The sequence below is a fragment of the Rhipicephalus microplus genome, chromosome 5 (genome assembly GCF_043290135.1).
Source record: "Rhipicephalus microplus isolate Deutch F79 chromosome 5, USDA_Rmic, whole genome shotgun sequence".
Lineage (NCBI taxonomy): Eukaryota > Metazoa > Arthropoda > Arachnida > Ixodida > Ixodidae > Rhipicephalus > Rhipicephalus microplus.
In genome coordinates this window covers 162,839,075-162,860,390 of record NC_134704.1, presented here as the reverse complement: position 1 = coordinate 162,860,390, position 21,316 = coordinate 162,839,075, and the positions used below count along the sequence as shown (strand labels likewise).

At 45.9% G+C, this 21,316-nt stretch overlaps 5 non-coding genes across 5 annotated transcripts; all 5 read left to right on the top strand.

The window, feature by feature from the left end:
• Positions 1–1,181: 1,181 nt before the first annotated feature.
• Positions 1,182–1,253, top strand: TRNAW-CCA (transfer RNA tryptophan (anticodon CCA)). Its single transcript has one exon. It is a non-coding gene; the product is annotated as a tRNA-Trp (tRNA).
• A 141-nt stretch (positions 1,254–1,394) lies between these two features.
• TRNAW-CCA (transfer RNA tryptophan (anticodon CCA)) lies at positions 1,395–1,466 on the top strand. The gene has a single exon. It is a non-coding gene; the product is annotated as a tRNA-Trp (tRNA).
• Positions 1,467–4,797: 3,331 nt separating this feature from the next.
• On the top strand, positions 4,798–4,869 carry TRNAW-CCA (transfer RNA tryptophan (anticodon CCA)). Its single transcript has one exon. It is a non-coding gene; the product is annotated as a tRNA-Trp (tRNA).
• Positions 4,870–8,612: 3,743 nt separating this feature from the next.
• TRNAR-CCG (transfer RNA arginine (anticodon CCG)) lies at positions 8,613–8,684 on the top strand. The gene has a single exon. It is a non-coding gene; the product is annotated as a tRNA-Arg (tRNA).
• A 3,522-nt stretch (positions 8,685–12,206) lies between these two features.
• TRNAW-CCA (transfer RNA tryptophan (anticodon CCA)) lies at positions 12,207–12,278 on the top strand. The gene has a single exon. It is a non-coding gene; the product is annotated as a tRNA-Trp (tRNA).
• The last annotated feature ends 9,038 nt before the right edge of the window (positions 12,279–21,316 follow it).

Sequence of the window (21,316 nt, the reverse complement as noted above, 5' to 3'; positions counted from 1 at the left end):
TTTTCATCTATCTGTCTATCTACTTATTTGTCTGTCTACAATGACTTGCCTCTTCACCTGTGCTTCATCGACAGAAGGCCGAGCAAAACATGCTACCGCGTGTGTCCGAACGGCTACCCTAAGTGGACTTGATGGCGACATGGTAGCACGTCTGACTCCAGATCAGAAGTTCGCGTGTTTGAATCACGTCCATGTTAAGTTCTTTTTTATTATTTTCATCTATCTGTCTATCTACATATTTGTCTGTCTACAATGACTTGTCTCTTCACCTGTGCTTCTTCGATAGAAGGCCGAGCAAAACTTGCTACCACGTGTGTGCGAACAGCCACCCAAAGCGGACTCGGGGGTGAACTGGTAGCGCGTCCGACTCCAGATCACAAGGTTGCGTGTTCGAGTCACGTCCGGGTCAAATTCTCTTTTTTAATATTTTCATCTGTCTATCTACTTATTTGTCTGTCTACAATGACTTGTCTCTTTATCTGTGCTGCATCAACAGAAAGCCGAGCAAAACATGCTACCAATTGTATGCGAACGGCTACGCTAAGTGGACTCGGTGGCGCAACTTTAGCACCTCTGACTCCAGATCAGAAGGTTGCGTGTTCTAATCACGTCCGGGTCAAATTTTCTTTTTAGTATTTTTTATCTATCTGTCTATCTACTTATTTGTCTGTCTACAATGACTTGTCTCTTTACCTTTGCTTCATCAATGGAAGGCCGACCAAAACATTCTACCACGTGTGTGCGAACGGCAACCCTAAGCGGACTCTGTGGCGAACCGGTAGCGCGTCTGACACCAGATCAGAAAGTTGTGTGTTCGAATGACGTCCGGGTCAAATTCTCTTTTTTATTATTTTCATCTATCTATCTACTTATTTGTCTGTCTACAATGACTTGTCTCTTTACCTGTGCTTCATCGACAGAAGGCCGAGCACAACATGCTACCGCGTGTGTGCGAACGCCTACATTAGGTGGACTCGGTGGCGATTCGGTAGCACGTCTGACTCCAGATCACCTGGTTGCGTGTTCGAATCACGTCTGGGTCAAATTCTCTTTTTTGTTATTTTTATCTGTCTATCTTCTTATTTGTCATTCTACAATGACTTATCTCTTTACCTGTGCTTCATCGACAGAAGGCCGAGCAAAACATGCTACCGCGTGTGTGCGAAGGGCTACCTTAAGCGGACTCGGTGGTGCAACGGTAGCACGTCTGACTCCAGATCAGAAGGTTGTGTGTTCGAATCACGTTCGGGTCAAATTCTCTTTTTAATATTTTCATCTATCTGAATATCTACTTATTTGTCTGTCTACAATGACTTGTCCCTTTACTTGGGATTCATCGACGGAAGGCCGAGCAAAACATGCTACCACATTTGTGCGAACGAATACCCTAAGCGGACTCAGTGGCGCAACGGTAGTGCGTCTGACTCCAGATCAGAAGGTTGCGTGTTTGAATCACGTCTGGGTCAAATTCTCTTCTTTATTACTTGCAACTATCTGTCTATCTACTTATTTGTCTGTCTACAATGACTTGTCTCTTTACCTGTGCTTCATCGACAGAAGGCCGTGCAAAACATGTTACCGCGTGTGTGCGAACGGCTGCGCTCAGTTGACTCGGTGGCGACACAGTAGCACGTCTGACTCCAAATCAGAAGTTTGCGTGTTCGAATCACGTCCGTGTTAAGTTCTCTTTTTTTATTATTTTCATCTATCTGTCTATCTACTTATTTGTCCGTCTACAATGACTTGTCTCTTTACCTGTGCTTCATCGACAGAAGGCCGAGCAAAACATGCTACCGCGTGTGTGCGAAGTGCTACCCTATAGGCGGACTCAGTTGCGCAACGGTATCACGTCTGACTCCAGATCAGAAGGTTGCGTGTTCGAATCACGTCTGGGTCAAATTCTCTGTTTTGTTTTTTTTTGTCTGTCTATCTACTTATTTGTCATTCTACAATGACTTATCTCTTTACCTGTGCTTGATCGACAGAAGGCCGAGCAAAACATGCTACCGCGTGTGTGCAAACGGCTACCCTAAGTGGAATTGATGGCGACACGGTAGCACGTCTGACTCCAGATCATAAGGTTGCGTGTTCGAATCACGTCCGGGTCAAATTCTCTTTTTATAATATTTTCATCTACCTGTCTATCTACTTATTTGTCTGTCTACAATGACTTGTCTCTTCACCTGTGCTTCTTCGATAGAAGACCGAGCGAAACATGCTACCACGTGTGTGCGAACGGCTACCCTAAGCGGACTCGGTGGCGAACTGGTAGCGCGTGCGACTCCAGATCAGAAGGTTGCGTGTTCGAACCGCGTGCGGGTCAAATTCTCTTATTTGTTATTTTCATCTGTCTATCTATTTCTTTGTCTGTCTACAATGACTTGTCTCTTTACCTGTGCTTCATCGACATAAGGCCGTGCAAATCATGCTACCGCGTGTGTGCGAACGGCTACCCTAAGCGGACTCGGTGGCGCAACTTTAGCACGTCTGACTCCATAACAGAAGGTTGCGTGTTCTAATCACGTCCGTGTCAAATTCTCTTTTTTTTATTTTCATCTATCTGTCTATCAACTTATTTGTCCTTCTACAATGACTTGTTCCTTTACCTCTGCTTCGTCGACAGAAGGCCGTGCAAAACATGCTACCACGTGTGTGCGAACGGCTACCCTAAGCGGACTCGGTGGCACAATGGTAGCCCGTCTGACTCCAGATCAGAAGGTTGCGTGTTCGAATCATGTTGGGGTCGAATTCCCCTTGCTATTATTTTCATCTATCTGTTTATCTACCTATTTGTCTGTCTACAATGACTTGTCTCTTTACCTGTGCTTCATCGATAGAAGGCCGAGCAAAACATGCTACCACGTGTGGGCGAACGGCTACACTAAGCGGACTCGGTGGCGAACCGGTAGCGCGTCTGACGCCAGATCAGAAGGTTGCGTGTTCGAATCACGTCCGGGTCCAATTCTCTTTTTTATCATTTTCATCTGTCAATCTACTTATTTGTCTGTCTACAATGACTTGTCTCTTTACCTGTGCTGCATTGACAGAAGGACGAACAAAACATGCTACCGCGTGAGTGCGAACGGCTACACTAAGTGGACTCGGTGGCGACACGGTAGCACGTCTGACTCCAGTTCAGAAGGTTACGGGTTCGAGTCACGTCTGGGTCAAATTCTCTTTTTATTACTTTCAACTATCTGTCTATCTACTTATTTGTCTGTCTACAATGACTTGTCTCTTTACCTGTGCTTCATCGACAGAAGGCCGAGCAAAACATGCTACCGCGTGTGTGCGAATGGCTGCGCTCAGTGGACTCGGTGGCGACACAGTAGCACGTCCGACTCCAGATCAGAAGTTTGCGTGTTCGAATCTTGTCCGTGTTAAGTTCTCTTTTTTATTATTTTCATCTATCTGTCTATCTACTTATTTGTCTGTCTACAATGACTTGTCTCTTTACCTGTGCTTCATCGACAGAAGGCCGAGCAAAAGATGGTACCGCGTGTGTGCGAAGTGCTACCCTATAGGCGGACTCGGTTGCGCAACGGTATCACGTCTGCCTCCAGATCAAAAGGTAGTGTGTTCGAATCACGTCTGGGCCAAATTCTCTTTTTTGTTTTTTTTATCTGTCTATCTACTTATTTGTCATTCTACAATGACTAATCTCTTTACCTGTGCTTCATCGACAGAAGGCCGAGCAAAACATGCTACCGCGTGTGTGCGAACGGCTACCCTAAGTGGACTTGATGGCGACACGGTAGCACGTCTGACTCCAGATCATAAGGTTGCGTGTTCGAATCACGTCCGGGTCGAATTCTCTTTTTATATTATTTTCATCTATCTGTCTATCTACTTATTTGTCTGTCTACAATGACTTGTCTCTTCACCTGTGCTTCATCAATAGAAGGTCGAGCAAAACATGCTACCACGTGTGTGCGAACGGCCACCCTAAGCAGACTCGATGGCGAACTGGTAGCGCGTCCGACTCCAGATCAGAAGGTTGCGTGTTCGAGTCACGTGCGCTTCAAATTCTCTTTTTTAATATTTTCATCTGTCTGTCTACTTATTTGTCTGTCAATAATGACTTGCCTCTTTATCTGTGCTGCATCGACAGAAGGCCGAGCAAAACATGCTACCACGTTTGTGTGAACGGCTACACTAAGTGGACTCGGTGGCCACACGGTAGCACGTCTGACTCCAGATCAGAAGGTCTCGTGTTCGAATCATGTCCGGGTCAAGTTCTCTATTTTACTACTTTCACCTATCTGTCTATCTACTTATTTGTCTGTCAACAGTGACTCTTCTCTTTAGCTGTGCTTCATCGACAGAAGGCCAGGTAAAACATGGTACAACGTGTGTGCAACAGCTACCCTAAGCGGACTCGGTGGCGAACTGGTAGCGCGTGTGACTCCAGATCAGAAGGTTGCGTGTTGGAACCGTGTGCGGGTCAAATTCTCTTTTTTGTTATTTTCATCTGTCTATCTATTTCTTTGTCTGTCAACAATGACTTGTCTCTTTACCTGTGCATCTTCGATAGAAGACCGAGCAAAACATGCTACCGCGTGTGTGCGAACGGCTACCCTAAGCGGACTCGGTGGCGCAACTTTAGCACGTCTGACTCCATATTAGAAGGTTGCGTGCTCTAATCACGTCCGTGTCAAATTCTCTTTTTTTATTTTCATCTATCTGTCTGCCTTCTTATTTGTCCTTCTACAATGACTTGTTCCTTTACCTCTGCTTCGTCGACAGAAGGCCGCGCAAAACATGCTACCGCGTGTGTGCGAACGGCTACCCTAAGCGGACTCGGTGGCGCAGTGGTAGCCCGTCTGATTCCAGATCAGAAGGTTGCGTATTCGAATCACGTTCGGGTCGAATTCTCTTTGTTATTATTTTCATCTATCTGTTTATCTACCTATTTGTCTGTCTACAATGACTTGTCTCTTTACCTGTGCTTCATCGATAGAAGGCCGAGCAAAATATGCTACCACGTGTGGGCGAACGGCTACACTAAGCGGACTCGGTGGCGACACGGTAGCACGTCTGACTCCAGTTCAGAAGGTTACGGGTTCGAGTCACGTGCGGGTCAAGTTCTCTTTTTTACTATTTTCATCTATTTGTCTATCTACTTATTTGTCTGCCTACAATGACTCTTCTCTTTAGCTGTGCTTCATCGACAGAAGGCCGAGCAAATCATGCTACCACGTGTGTGCGAACGGCTACCCTAAACGGACGCGTTGGCGAACTGGTAGCGCGTCCGACTCCAGATCAGAAGGTTGCGTGTTCGAGTCACGTCCGGGTCAAATTCTCTTTTTTAATATTTTCATCTGTCTATCTACTTATTTGTCTGTCTACAATGACTTGTCTCTTTATCTGTGCTGCATCGACAGAAAGCCGAGCAAAACATGCCACCACGTATATGCGAACGGCTACACTAAGTGGACTCGGTGGCGACACGGTAGCACGTCTGACTCCAAATCAGAAGGTCTCGTGTTCGATTCACGTTCGGATCAAATTCTCTTTTTTATTATTTTCATCTATCTGTTTATCTACCTATTTGTCTGTCTACTTTGACTTGTCTCTTTAGCTGTGCTTCATCGTCAGAAGGCCAAGCAAAACATGCTACCACGTGTGTGTGAACGGCTACCCTGAACGAACTTGGTGGCGCAACAGTAGCGCGTCTGACTCCAGATCGGAAGGTTGCGTGTTTGAATCACGTCCGTGGTAAGTTCTTCTTTTATTTTCATCTACCTATCTACTTATTTATCTGTCTACAATGACTTGTCTCTTTACCTGTGCTTCATCGACAGAAGGCCGAGCAAAACATGCTACCACGTGTGTGCGAAGGGCTACCCTATAGGCGGACTCGGTTGCGCAACGGTACCACGTCTGACTCCAGATGAGAAGGATGCGTGTTCGAATCCCGTCTGCGTCAAATTCTCTTTTTTGTTATTTTTATCTGTCTATCTACTTATTTGTCATTCTACAATGACTTGTCTCTTTACCTGTGCTTCATCGATAGAAGGCCGACCAAAACATGCTACCACGTGTGGGAGAACGGCTTCACTAAGCGGACTCGATGGCGAACCGGTAGCGCGTCTCACTCCTGATCAGAAGGTTGCGTGTTCGAATCACGTCCGGGTCAAATTCTCTTTTTTCTCATTTTCATATGTCTATCTACTTATTTGTCTGCTTACAATGACTTGTCTCTTTACCTGTGCTTAATCGACAGAAGGCCTAGCAAATCATGCTACCGCGTGTGTGCGAAATGCTACCCTATAAGCGGACTCGGTTGCGCAACGGTATCACGTCTGACTCCAGATCGGAAGGTTGCGCGTTCGAATCACGTCTGGGTCAAATTCTCTTTTTTGTTTTTTTTATCTGTCTATCTACTTATTTGTCATTCTACAATGACTTATCTCTTTACCTGTGCTTCATCGACAGAAGGCCGAGCAAAACATGCTACCACGTGTGTGCGAACGGCTACCCTAAGCGGACTCGGTGGCACAATGGTAGCCCGTCTGACTCCAGATCAGAAGGTTGCGTGTTCGAATCATGTTGGGGTCGAATTCCCTTTGCTATTATTTTCATCTATCTGTTTATCTACCTATTTGTCTGTCTACAATGACTTGTCTCTTTACCTGTGCTTCATCGATAGAAGGCCGAGCAAAACATGCTACCACGTGTGGGCGAACGGCTACACTAAGCGGACTCGGTGGCGAACCGGTAGCGCGTCTGACGCCAGATCAGAAGGTTGCGTGTTCGAATCACGTCCGGGTCCAATTCTCTTTTTTATCATTTTCATCTGTCAATCTACTTATTTGTCTGTCTACAATGACTTGTCTCTTTACCTGTGCTGCATTGACAGAAGGACGAACAAAACATGCTACCGCGTGAGTGCGAACGGCTACACTAAGTGGACTCGGTGGCGACACGGTAGCACGTCTGACTCCAGTTCAGAAGGTTACGGGTTCGAGTCACGTCTGGGTCAAATTCTCTTTTTATTACTTTCAACTATCTGTCTATCTACTTATTTGTCTGTCTACAATGACTTGTCTCTTTACCTGTGCTTCATCGACAGAAGGCCGAGCAAAACATGCTACCGCGTGTGTGCGAATGGCTGCGCTCAGTGGACTCGGTGGCGACACAGTAGCACGTCCGACTCCAGATCAGAAGTTTGCGTGTTCGAATCTTGTCCGTGTTAAGTTCTCTTTTTTATTATTTTCATCTATCTGTCTATCTACTTATTTGTCTGTCTACAATGACTTGTCTCTTTACCTGTGCTTCATCGACAGAAGGCCGAGCAAAAGATGGTACCGCGTGTGTGCGAAGTGCTACCCTATAGGCGGACTCGGTTGCGCAACGGTATCACGTCTGCCTCCAGATCAAAAGGTAGCGTGTTCGAATCACGTCTGGGTCAAATTCTCTTTTTTGTTTTTTTTATCTGTCTATCTACTTATTTGTCATTCTACAATGACTAATCTCTTTACCTGTGCTTCATCGAGAGAAGGCCGAGCAAAACATGCTACCGCGTGTGTGCGAACAGCTACCCTAAGTGGACTTGATGGCGACACGGTAGCACGTCTGACTCCAGATCATAAGGTTGCGTGTTCGAATCACGTCCGGGTCGAGTTCTCTTTTTATATTATTTTCATCTATCTGTCTATCTACTTATTTGTCTGTCTACAATGACTTGTCTCTTCACCTGTGCTTCATCAATAGAAGGTCGAGCAAAACATGCTACCACGTGTGTGCGAACGGCCACCCTAAGCGGACTCGATGGCGAACTGGTAGCGCGTCCGACTCCAGATCAGAAGGTTGCGTGTTCGAGTCACGTGCGCTTCAAATTCTCTTTTTTAATATTTTCATCTGTCTGTCTACTTATTTGTCTGTCAATAATGACTTGCCTCTTTATCTGTGCTGCATCGACAGAAGGCCGAGCAAAACATGCTACCACGTTTGTGTGAACGGCTACACTAAGTGGACTCGGTGGCCACACGGTAGCACGTCTGACTCCAGATCAGAAGGTCTCGTGTTCGAATCATGTCCGGGTCAAGTTCTCTATTTTACTACTTTCACCTATCTGTCTATCTACTTATTTGTCTGTCAACAGTGACTCTTCTCTTTAGCTGTGCTTCATCGACAGAAGGCCAGGCAAAACATGGTACAACGTGTGTGCAACAGCTACCCTAAGCGGACTCGGTGGCGAACTGGTAGCGCGTGTGACTCCAGATCAGAAGGTTGCGTGTTGGAACCGTGTGCGGGTCAAATTCTCTTTTTTGTTATTTTCATCTGTCTATCTATTTCTTTGTCTGTCAACAATGACTTGTCTCTTTACCTGTGCATCTTCGATAGAAGACCGAGCAAAACATGCTACCGCGTGTGTGCGAACGGCTACCCTAAGCGGACTCGGTGGCGCAACTTTAGCACGTCTGACTCCATATTAGAAGGTTGCGTGTTCTAATCACGTCCGTGTCAAATTCTCTTTTTTTATTTTCATCTATCTGTCTATCTTCTTATTTGTCCTTCTACAATGACTTGTTCCTTTACCTCTGCTTCGTCGACAGAAGGCCGCGCAAAACATGCTACCGCGTGTGTGCGAACGGCTACCCTAAGCGGACTCGGTGGCGCAGTGGTAGCCCGTCTGATTCCGGATCAGAAGGTTGCGTGTTCGAATCACGTTCGGGTCGAATTCTCTTTGTTATTATTTTCATCTATCTGTTTATCTACCTATTTGTCTGTCTACAATGACTTGTCTCTTTACCTGTGCTTCATCGATAGAAGGCCGAGCAAAATATGCTACCACGTGTGGGCGAACGGCTACACTAAGCGGACTCGGTGGCGACACGGTAGCACGTCTGACTCCAGTTCAGAAGGTTACGGGTTCGAGTCACGTGCGGGTCAAGTTCTCTTTTTTACTATTTTCATCTATTTGTCTATCTACTTATTTGTCTGCCTACAATGACTCTTCTCTTTAGCTGTGCTTCATCGACAGAAGGCCGAGCAAATCATGCTACCACGTGTGTGCGAACGGCTACCCTAAACGGACGCGTTGGCGAACTGGTAGCGCGTCCGACTCCAGATCAGAAGGTTGCGTGTTCGAGTCACGTCCGTGTCAAATTCTCTTTTTTAATATTTTCATCTGTCTATCTACTTATTTGTCTGTCTACAATGACTTGTCTCTTTATCTGTGCTGCATCGACAGAAAGCCGAGCAAAACATGCCACCACGTATATGCGAACGGCTACACTAAGTGGACTCGGTGGCGACACGGTAGCACGTCTGACTCCAAATCAGAAGGTCTCGTGTTCGATTCACGTTCGGATCAAATTCTCTTTTTTATTATTTTCATCTATCTGTTTATCTACCTATTTGTCTGTCTACTTTGACTTGTCTCTTTAGCTGTGCTTCATCGTCAGAAGGCCAAGCAAAACATGCTACCACGTGTGTGTGAACGGCTACCCTGAACGAACTTGGTGGCGCAACAGTAGCGCGTCTGACTCCAGATCGGAAGGTTGCGTGTTTGAATCACGTCCGTGGTAAGTTCTTCTTTTATTTTCATCTACCTATCTACTTATTTATCTGTCTACAATGACTTGTCTCTTTACCTGTGCTTCATCGACAGAAGGCCGAGCAAAACATGCTACCACGTGTGTGCGAAGGGCTACCCTATAGGCGGACTCGGTTGCGCAACGGTACCACGTCTGACTCCAGATGAGAATGATGCGTGTTCGAATCCCGTCTGCGTCAAATTCTCTTTTTTGTTATTTTTATCTGTCTATCTACTTATTTGTCATTCTACAATGACTTGTCTCTTTACCTGTGCTTCATCGATAGAAGGCCGACCAAAACATGCTACCACGTGTGGGAGAACGGCTTCACTAAGCGGACTCGATGGCGAACCGGTAGCGCGTCTCACTCCTGATCAGAAGGTTGCGTGTTCGAATCACGTCCGGGTCAAATTCTCTTTTTTCTCATTTTCATATGTCTATCTACTTATTTGTCTGCTTACAAAGACTTGTCTCTTTACCTGTGCTTAATCGACAGAAGGCCTAGCAAATCATGCTACCGCGTGTGTGCGAAATGCTACCCTATAAGCGGACTCGGTTGCGCAACGGTATCACGTCTGACTCCAGATCAGAAGGTTGCGTGTTCGAATCACGTCTGGGTCAAATTCTCTTTTTTGTTTTTTTTATCTGTCTATCTACTTATTTGTCATTCTACAATGACTTATCTCTTTACCTGTGCTTCATCGACAGAAGGCCGAGCAAAACATGCTACCGCGTGTGTGCGAACGGCTACCCTAAGTGGACTTGATGGCGACACGGTAGCACGTCTGACTCCAGATCATAAGGTTGCGTGTTCAAATCACGTCCGGGTCAAATTCTCTTTTTTAATATTTTCATCTGTCTATCTACTTATTTGTCTGTCTATAATGACTTGCCTCTTTATCTGTGCTGCATCGACAGAAGGCCGAGCAAAACATGCTACCACGTGTGTGTGAACGGCTACACTAAGTGGACTCGGTGGCGACACGGTAGCACGTCTGACTCCAGATCAGACGGTCTCGTGTTCGAATCACGTCCGGGTCAAGTTCTCTATTTTACTACTTTCACCTATCTGTCTATCTCCTTATTTGTCTGTCAACAGTGACTCTTCTCTTTAGCTGTGCTTCATCGACAAAAGGCCAGGCAAAACATGGTACCACGTGTGTGGAACAGCTACCCTAAGCGGACTCGGTGGCGAACTGGTAGCGCGTGCGACTCCAGATCAGAAGGTTGCGTGTTGGAACCGCGTGCGGGTCGAATTCTCCTTTTTATCATTTTTATCTGTCAATCTACTTATTTGTCTGTCTACAATGACTTGTCTCTTTACCTGTGCTTCATCGACAGAAGGCCGAGCAAAAGATGGTACCGCGTGTGTGCGAAGTGCTACCCTATAGGCGGACTCGGTTGCGCAACGGTATCACGTCTGACTCCAGATCAAAAGGTAGCGTGTTCGAATCACGTCTGGGTCAAATTCTCTTTTTTGTTTTTTTTATCTGTCTATCTACTTATTTGTCATTCTACAATGACTAATCTCTTTACCTGTGCTTCATCGACAGAAGGCCGAGCAAAACATGCTACCGCGTGTGTGCGAACGGCTACCCTAAGTGGACTTGATGGCGACATGGTAGCACGTCTGACTCCAGATCATAAGGTTGCGTGTTCGAATCACGTCCGGGTCGAATTCTCTTTTTATATTATTTTCATCTATCTGTCTATCTACTTATTTGTCTGTCTACAATGACTTGTCTCTTCACCTGTGCTTCATCAATAGAAGGTCGAGCAAAACATGCTACCACGTGTGCGAACGGCCACCCTAAGCGGACTCGATGGCGAACTGGTAGCGCGTCCGACTCCAGATCAGAAGGTCGCGTGTTCGAGTCACGTGCGCTTCAAATTCTCTTTTTTAATATTTTCATCTGTCTGTCTACTTATTTGTCTGTCAATAATGACTTGCCTCTTTATCTGTGCTGCATCGACAGAAGGCCGAGCAAAACATGCTACCACGTTTGTGTGAACGGCTACACTAAGTGGACTCGGTGGCCACACGGTAGCACGTCTGACTCCAGATCAGAAGGTCTCGTGTTCGAATCATGTCCGGGTCAAGTTCTCTATTTTACTACTTTCACCTATCTGTCTATCTACTTATTTGTCTGTCAACAGTGACTCTTCTCTTTAGCTGTGCTTCATCGACAGAAGGCCAGGCAAAACATGGTACAACGTGTGTGCAACAGCTACCCTAAGCGGACTCGGTGGCGAACTGGTAGCGCGTGTGACTCCAGATCAGAAGGTTGCGTGTTGGAACCGTGTGCGGGTCAAATTCTCTTTTTTGTTATTTTCATCTGTCTATCTATTTCTTTGTCTGTCAACAATGACTTGTCTCTTTACCTGTGCATCTTCGATAGAAGACCGAGCAAAACATGCTACCGCGTGTGTGCGAACGGCTACTCTAAGCGGACTCGGTGGCGCAACTTTAGCACGTCTGACTCCATATTAGAAGGTTGCGTGTTCTAATCACGTCCGTGTCAAATTCTCTTTTTTTATTTCATCTATCTGTTTATCTTCTTATTTGTCCTTCTACAATGACTTGTTCCTTTACCTCTGCTTCGTCGACAGAAGGCCGCGCAAAACATGCTACCGCGTGTGTGCGAACGGCTACCCTAAGCGGACTCGGTGGCACAGTGGTAGCCCGTCTGATTCCAGATCAGAAGGTTGCGTGTTCGAATCACGTTCGGGTCGAATTCTCTTAGTTATTATTTTCATCTATCTGTTTATCTACTTATTTGTCTGCCTACAATGACTCTTCTCTTTAGCTGTGCTTCATCGACAGAAGGCCGAGCAAATCATGCTACCACGTGTGTGCGAATGGCTACCCTAAACGGACGCGTTGGCGAACTGGTAGCGCGTCCGACTCCAGATCAGAAGGTTGCGTGTTCGAGTCACGTCCGGGTCAAATTCTCCTTTTTAATATTTTCATCTGTCTATCTACTTATTTGTCTGTCTATAATGACTTGTCTCTTTATCTGTGCTGCATCGACAGAAAGCCGAGCAAAACATGCCACCACGTATATGCGAACGGCTACACTAAGTGGACTCGGTGGCGACACGGTAGCACGTCTGACTCCAAATCAGAAGGTCTCGTGTTCGATTCACGTTCGGATCAAATTCTCTTTTTTATTATTTTCATCTATCTGTTTATCTACCTATTTGTCTGTCTACTTTGACTTGTCTCTTTAGCTGTGCTTCATCGTCAGAAGGCCAAGCAAAACATGCTACCACGTGTGTGTGAACGGCTACCCTGAACGAACTTGGTGGCGCAACAGTAGCGCGTCTGACTCCAGATCGGAAGGTTGCGTGTTTGAATCACGTCCGTGGTAAGTTCTTCTTTTATTTTCATCTACCTATCTACTTATTTATCTGTCTACAATGACTTGTCTCTTTACCTGTGCTTCATCGACAGAAGGCCGAGCAAAACATGCTACCACGTGTGTGCGAAGGGCTACCCTATAGGCGGACTCGGTTGCGCAACGGTACCACGTCTGACTCCAGATGAGAAGGATGCGTGTTCGAATCCCGTCTGCGTCAAATTCTCTTTTTTGTTATTTTTATCTGTCTATCTACTTATTTGTCATTCTACAATGACTTGTCTCTTTACCTGTGCTTCATCGATAGAAGGCCGACCAAAACATGCTACCACGTGTGGGCGAACGGCTTCACTAAGCGGACTCGATGGCGAACCGGTAGCGCGTCTCACTCCTGATCAGAAGGTTGCGTGTTCGAATCACGTCCGGGTCAAATTCTCTTTTTTCTCATTTTCATATGTCTATCTACTTATTTGTCTGCTTACAATGACTTGTCTCTTTACCTGTGCTTAATCGACAGAAGGCCTAGCAAATCATGCTACCGCGTGTGTGCGAAATGCTACCCTATAAGCGGACTCGGTTGCGCAACGGTATCACGTCTGACTCCAGATCAGAAGGTTGCGTGTTCGAATCACGTCTGGGTCAAATTCTCTTTTTTGTTTTTTTTATCTGTCTATCTACTTATTTGTCATTCTACAATGACTTATCTCTTTACCTGTGCTTCATCGACAGAAGGCCGAGCAAAACATGCTACCGCGTGTGTGCGAACGGCTACCCTAAGTGGACTTGATGGCGACACGGTAGCACGTCTGACTCCAGATCATAAGGTTGCGTGTTCGAATCACGTCCGGGTCAAATTCTCTTTTTTAATATTTTCATCTGTCTATCTACTTATTTGTCTGTCTATAATGACTTGCCTCTTTATCTGTGCTGCATCGACAGAAGGCCGAGCAAAACATGCTACCACGTGTGTGTGAACGGCTACACTAAGTGGACTCGGTGGCGACACGGTAGCACGTCTGACTCCAGATCAGACGGTCTCGTGTTCGAATCACGTCCGGGTCAAGTTCTCTATTTTACTACTTTCACCTATCTGTCTATCTCCTTATTTGTCTGTCAACAGTGACTCTTCTCTTTAGCTCTGCTTCATCGACAGAAGGCCAGGCAAAACATGGTACCACGTGTGTGGAACAGCTACCCTAAGCGGACTCGGTGGCGAACTGGTAGCGCGTGCGACTCCAGATCAGAAGGTTGCGTGTTGGAACCGCGTGCGGGTCGAATTCTCTTTTTTGTTATTTTCATCTGTCTATCTATTTCTTTGTCTGTCAACAATGACTTGTCTCTTTACTTGTGCTTCTTCGATAGAAGACCGAGCAAAACATGCTACCGCGTGTGTGCGAACGGCTACCCTAAGCGGACTCGGTGGCGCAACTTTAGCACGTCCGACTCCATAACAGAAGGTTGCGTGTTCGAATCACGTCCGGGTCAAATTCTCCTTTTTATCATTTTCATCTGTCAATCTACTTATTTGTCTGTCTACAATGACTTCTCTTTACCTGTGCTGCATCGACAGAAGGACGAAGAAAACATGCTACCGCGTGAGTGCGAACGGCTACACTAAGTGGACTCGGTGGCGACACGGTGGCACGTCTGACTCCAAATCGGAAGGTCTCGTGTTCGAATCACGTTCGGGTCAAATTCTCTTTTTTATTATTTTCATTTATCTGTTTATCTACCTATTTGTCTGTCTACTTTGACTTGTCTCTTTAGCTGTGCTTCATCGTCAAAAGGCCGAAGAAATCATGCTACCACGTGTGTGCGAACGGCTACCCTAAACGGACGCGTTGGCGAACTGGTAGCGCGTCCGACTCCAGATCAGAAGGTTGCGTGTTCGAGTCACGTCCGGGTCAAATTCTCTTTTTTAATATTTTCATCTGTCTATCTACTTATTTGTCTGTCTACAATGACTTGTCTCTTTATCTGTGCTGCATCGACAGAAAGCCGAGCAAAACATGCTACCACGTGTGTGCGAACGGCTACACTAAGTGGACTCGGTGGCGACACGGTAGCACGTCTGACTCCAAATCTGAAGGTCTCGTGTTCGAATAACTTTCGGGTCAAATTCTCTTTTTTATTATTTTCATCTATCTGTTTATCTACCTATTTGTCTGTCTACTTTGACTTGTCTAATTAGCTGTGCTTCATCGTCAGAAGGCCAAGCAAGACATGCTACCACGTGTTTGCGAACGGCTACCCTAAGCGGACTCTGAGGCGTAACGATAGCGCGTCAGACTCCAGATCAGAAGGTTGCGTGTTAGAATCACGTCTGGGTGAAATTCTTTTTTTAATATTTTCAACTATCTGTCTATTTACTTATTTGTCTGTCTACAATGACTTGTCTCTTTACCTGTGTTTCATCGACAGAAGGCCGAGCAAAACATGCTACCGCGTGTGTGCGAACGGCTACCCTAAACGGACTCTGCGGCAAACCGGTAGCGCGTCTGACACCAGATGAGAAAGTTGCGTGTTCGAATGACGTCCGGGTCAAATTCCCTTTTTTATTATTCTCATCTGTCTATCTACTTATTTGTCTCTCTACAATGACTTGTCTCTATACCTGTGCTTCATCGACAGAAAGCCGAGCAAAACATGCTACCGCGTGTGTGCGAACGCCTACACTAAGTGCACTCGGTGGCGACACAGTAGCACGTCTGACTCCAGATCAAAAGTTCGCGTGTTCGAATGACGTCCGGGTCAAATTCTCTTTTTTATTATTTTTATCTGTCTATCTACCAATTTTCTGTCTACAATGACTTGTCTCGTTACCTGTGCTTCATCGACAGAAGGCCGAGCAAAACATGCTACCGCGTGTGTGCGAACGCCTACATTAAGTGGACTCGGTGGCGATACGGTAGCACGTCTGACTCCAGATCACCTGGTTGCGTGTTCGAATCACGTCTGGGTCAAATTCTCTTCTTTATTACTTGCAACTATCTGTCTATCTACTTATTTGTCTGTCTACAATGACTTGTCTCTTTACCTGTGCTTCATCGACAGAAGGCCGTGCAAAACATGCTACCGCGTGTGTGCGAACGGCTGCGCTCGGTTGACTCGGTGGCGACACAGTAGCACGTCTGACTCCAGATCAGAAGTTTGCGTGTTCGAAACACGTCCGTGTTAAGTTCTCTTTTTTTATTATTTTCATCTATCTGTCTATCTACCAATTTGTCCGTCTACAATGACTTGTCTCTTTACCTGTGCTTCATCGACAGAAGGCCGAGCAAAACATGCTACCGCGTGTGTGCGAAGTGCTACCCTATAGGCGGACTCGGTTGCGCAACGGTATCACGTCTGACTCATGATCAGAAGGTTGCGTGTTCGAATCACGTCTGGGTCAAATTCTCTGTTTTGTATTTTTTTTGTCTGTCTAACTACTTATTTGTCATTTACTATGACTTATCTCTTTACCTGTGCTTCATCGACAGAAGGCCGAGCAAAACATGCTACCGCGTGTGTGCAAACGGCTACCCTTAGTGGAATTGATGGCGACACGGTAGCACGTCTGACTCCAGATCATAAGGTTGCGTGTTCGAATCACGTCCGGGTCAAATTCTCTTTTTATAATATTTTCATCTATCTGTCTATCTACTTATTTGTCTGTCTACAATGACTTGTCTCTTTACCTGTGCTTCTTCGATAGAAGACCGAGCGAAACATGCTACCACGTGTGTGCGAACGGCTACCCTAAGCGGACTCGGTGGTGAACTGGTAGCGCGTCCGACTCCAGATCAGAAGGTTGCGTGTTCTAATCACGTCTGGGTCAAATTCTTTTTTAATTATTTTCAGCTATCTGTCTGTCTACTTATTTGTCTGTCTACAATGACTTGTCTCTTTACCTGTGCTTCATCGACATAAGGCCGTGCAAATCATGCTACCGCTTGTGTGCGAACGGCTACCCTAAGCGGACTCGGTGGCGCAACTTTAGCACGTCTGACTCCATAACAGAAGGTTGCGTGTTCTAATCACGTCCGTGTCAAATTCTCTTTTTTTTTATTTTCATCTATCTGTCTATCAACTTATTTGTCCTTCTACAATGACTTGTCTCTTTACCTCTGCTTCGTCGACAGAAGGCCGTGCAAAACATGCTACCACGTGTGTGCGAACGGCTACCCTAAGCGGACTCGGTGGCACAATGGTAGCCCGTCTGACTCCAGATCAGAAGGTTGCGCGTTCGAATCATGTTGGGGTCGAATTCTCTTTGTTATTATTTTCATCTATCTGTTTATCTACCTATTTTTCTGTCTACAATGACTTGTCTCTTTACCTGTGCTTCATCGATAGAAGGCCGAGCAAAACATGCTACCACGTGTGGGCGAACGGCTACACTAAGCGGACTCGGTGGCGAACCGGTAGCGCGTCTGACGCCAGATCATAAGGTTGCGTGTTCGAATCACGTCCGGGTCCAATTCTCTTTTTTATCATTTTCATCTGTCAATCTACTTATTTGTCTGTCTACAATGACTTGTCTCTTTACCTGTGCTGCATTGACAGAAGGACGAACAAAACATGCTACCGCGTGAGTGCGAACGGCTACACTAAGTGGACTCGGTGGCGACACGGTTGCACGTCTGACTCCAGTTCAGAAGGTTACGGGTTCGAGTCACGTCTGGGTCAAATTCTCTTTTTATTACTTTCAACTATCTGTCTATCTACTCATTTGTCTGTCTACAATGACTTGTCTTTTTACCTGTGCTTCATCGACAGAAGGCCGAGCAAAACATGCTACCGCGTGTGTGCGAACGGCTGCGCTCAGTGGACTCGGTGGCGACACAGTAGCACGTCCGACTCCAGATCAGAAGTTTGCGTGTTCAAATCTTGTCCGTGTTAAGTTCTCTTTTTTATTATTTTCATCTATCTGTCTATCTACTTATTTGTCTGTCTACAATGACTTGTCTCTTTACCTGTGCTTCATCGACAGAAGGCCGAGCAAAACATGGTACCGCGTGTGTGCGAAGTGCTACCCTATAGGCGGACTCGGTTGCGCAACGGTATCACGTCTGACTCCAGATCAGAAGGTTGCGTGTTCGAATCACGTCTGGGTCAAATTCTTTTTTTTGTTTTTTTATCTGTCTATCTACTTATTTGTCATTCTACAATGACTTGTCTCTTTACCTGTGCTTCATCGATAGAAGACCGAGCAAAACATGCTACCAGGTGTGGGCGAACGGCTACACTAAACGGACTCGGTGGCGAACCGGTAGCGCGTCTGACTCTAGATCAGAAGTTCGCGTGTTTAAATCACGTCCGTGTTAAGTTCTTTTTTTACTATTTTCATTTATCTGTTTATCTACCTATTTGTCTGTCTACTTTGACTTGTCTCTTTACCTGTGTTTCATCGACAGAAGGCCGAGCAAAACATGCTACCGCGTGTGTGCGAACGGCTACCTTAAGCGGACTCGGTGGTGCAACTTTTGCACGTCTGACTCCAGATCAGAAGGTTGCGTGTTCTTATCACATCCGGGTCAAATTCTCTTTCTATGATTTTCGTCTATCTGCTTATCTACTTATTTGTCCTTCTACAATGACTTGTCCTTTTACCTTTTCTTCGTCGACAGAAGGCCGTGCAAAAAATTCTACCGCGTATGTGCGAACGGCGACCCTAAAGGGACTCGGTGGCGAAACAGTAGCACGTCTGACTCCAGATCAAAAGTTCGCGTGTTCGAATGACGTCCGGGTCAAATTCTCTTTTTTATTATTTTTATCTGTCTATCTACCTATTTGTCTGTCTACAATGACTTGTCTATTTACCTGTGCTTCATCGACAGAAGGCCGAGCAAAACATGCTACCGCGTGTGTGCGAACGCCTACATTAAGTGGACTCGGTGGCGATACGGTAGCACGTCTGACTCCAGATCACCTGGTTGCGTGTTCGAATCACGTCTGGGTCAAATTCTCTTTTTTGTTATTTTTTTCTGTCTATCTACTTATTTGTCATTCTACAATGACTTATCTCTTTACCTGTGCTTCATCGACAGAAGGCCGAGCAAAACATGCTACCGCGTGTGTGCGAACGGCTACCTTAAGCGGACTCGGTGGTGCAACTTTATCACGTCTGACTCCAGATCAGAAGGTTGCGTGTTCTAATCACATGCGGGTCAAATTCTCTTTTTATGATTTTCATCTATCTGTTTATCTACTTATTTGTCCTTCTACAATGACTTGTCTCTTTACCTGTGCTTCGTCGACAGAAGGCTATGCAAAACATGCTACCGCGTGTGTGCGAACGGCGACCCTAAACGGATTCGGTGGCGCAAGGTAGCACGTCTGACTCCATATCAGAAGGTTGCGTGTTCGAATCACGTCCGGGTCAAGTTATCTTTTTTATTATTTTCATCTATCTGTCTATCTACTTATTTGTCTGTCTACAATGACTTGTCTCTTTACTTGTGCTTCATCGACAGAAGGCCGAGCAAAACATGCTAGCGCGTGTGTGCGAACGGCTGCCCTAAGCGGAGTCGGTGGCGCAACTTTAGCGCGTCATACTCCAGATCAGAAGGTTGTGTGTTCGAGCCATGTGTGGGTCAAATTCTCTTTTTGTTACTTTTATCTGTCTATCTACCCATTTGTCATTCTACATTGACTGGTCTCTTTTCCTGTGCTTCATCGACAGAAGGCCGAGCAAAACATGCTACCGCGTGTGTGCGAACGGCTGCGCTCAGTGGACTCGGTTGCGCAACGGTACCACGTCTGACTCCAGATCATAAGGTTGCGTGTTCGAATCACGTCCGGGTCAAATTTTCTTTTTATATTATTTTCATCTATCTGTCTATCTACTTATTTGTCTGTCTACAATGACTTGTCTCTTCACCTGTGCTTCATCGATAGAAGGCCGAGAAAAACATGCTACCACGTGTGTGCGAACGGCCACCCTAAGCGGACTCGATGGCGAACTGGTAGCGCGTCCGACTCCAGATCACAAGGTTGCGTGTTCGAGTCACGTCTGGGTCAAATTCTCTTTTTTATTATTTCCATCTGTCTGTCTACTTATTTGTCTGTCTATAACGACTTGCCTCTTTATCTGTACTGCATCGACAGAAGGCCGAGCAAAACATGCTACCACGTGTGTGTGAACGGCTACACTAAGTGGACTCGTTGGCGACACGGTAGCACGTCTGACTCCAGATCAGAAGGTCTCGTGTTCGAATCACGTCCGGGTCAAGTTCTCTTTTTTATTACTTGCAACTATCTGTCTATCTACTTATTTGTCTGTCTACAATGACTTGTCTCTTTACCTGTGCTTCATCGACAGAAGGCCGAGCAAAACATGCTACCGAATGTGTGCGAAGTGCTACCCTATAGGCGGACTCAGTTGCGCAACGGTATCACGTCTGACTCCAGATCAGAAGGTTGCGTGTTCGAATCACGTCTGGGTCAAATTCTCTTTTTTGTTTTTTTTATCTGTCTATCTACTTATTTGTCATTCTACAATGACTTATCTCTTTACCTGTGCTTCATCGACAGAAGGCCGAGCAAAACATGCTACCGCGTGTGTGCGAACGGCTACCCTAAGTGTAATCGATGGTGATATGGTAGCACGTCTGACTCCAGATCATAAGGTTGCGTGTTCGTATCACGTCCGGGTCAAATTCTCTTTTTATATTATTTTCATCTATCTGTCTATCTACTTTTTTGTCTGTCTACAATGACTTGTCTCTTCACCTGTGCTTCATCAATAGAAGGTCGAGGAAAACATGCTACCACGTGTGTGCGAACGGCCACCCTAAGCGGACTCGGTGGCGAACTGGTAGCGCGTGCGACTCCAGATCAGAAGGTTGCGTGTTTGAACCACGTGCGGGTCAAATTTTCTTATTTGTTACTTTCATCTGTCTATCTATTTCTTTGTCTGTCAACAATGACTTGTCTCTTTACCTGTGCTTCTTCGATAGAAGACCGAGCGAAACATGCTACCACGTGTGTGCGAACGGCTACCCTAAGCGGAGTCGGTGGTGAACTGGTAGCGCGTCCGACTCCAGAGCAGAAGGTTGCGTGTTCTAATCACGTCTGGGTCAAATTCTCTTTTTATTATTTTCAGCTATCTCTCTGTCTACTTATTTGTCTGTCTACAATGACTTGTCTCTTTACCTGTGCTTCATCGACATAAGGCCGTGCAAAACATGCTACCGCGTGTGTGCGAACGGCTACCCTAAGCGGACTCGGTGGCGCAACTTTAGCACGTCTGACTCCATAACAGAAGGTTGCGTGTTCTAATTACGTCCGTGTCAAATTCTCTTTTTTTATTTTCATCTATCTGTCTATCTACTTATTTGTCCTTCTACAATGACTTGTTCCTTTACTTCTGCTTCGTCGACAGAAGGCCGTGCAAAACATGCTACCGCATGTGTGTGAACGGCTACC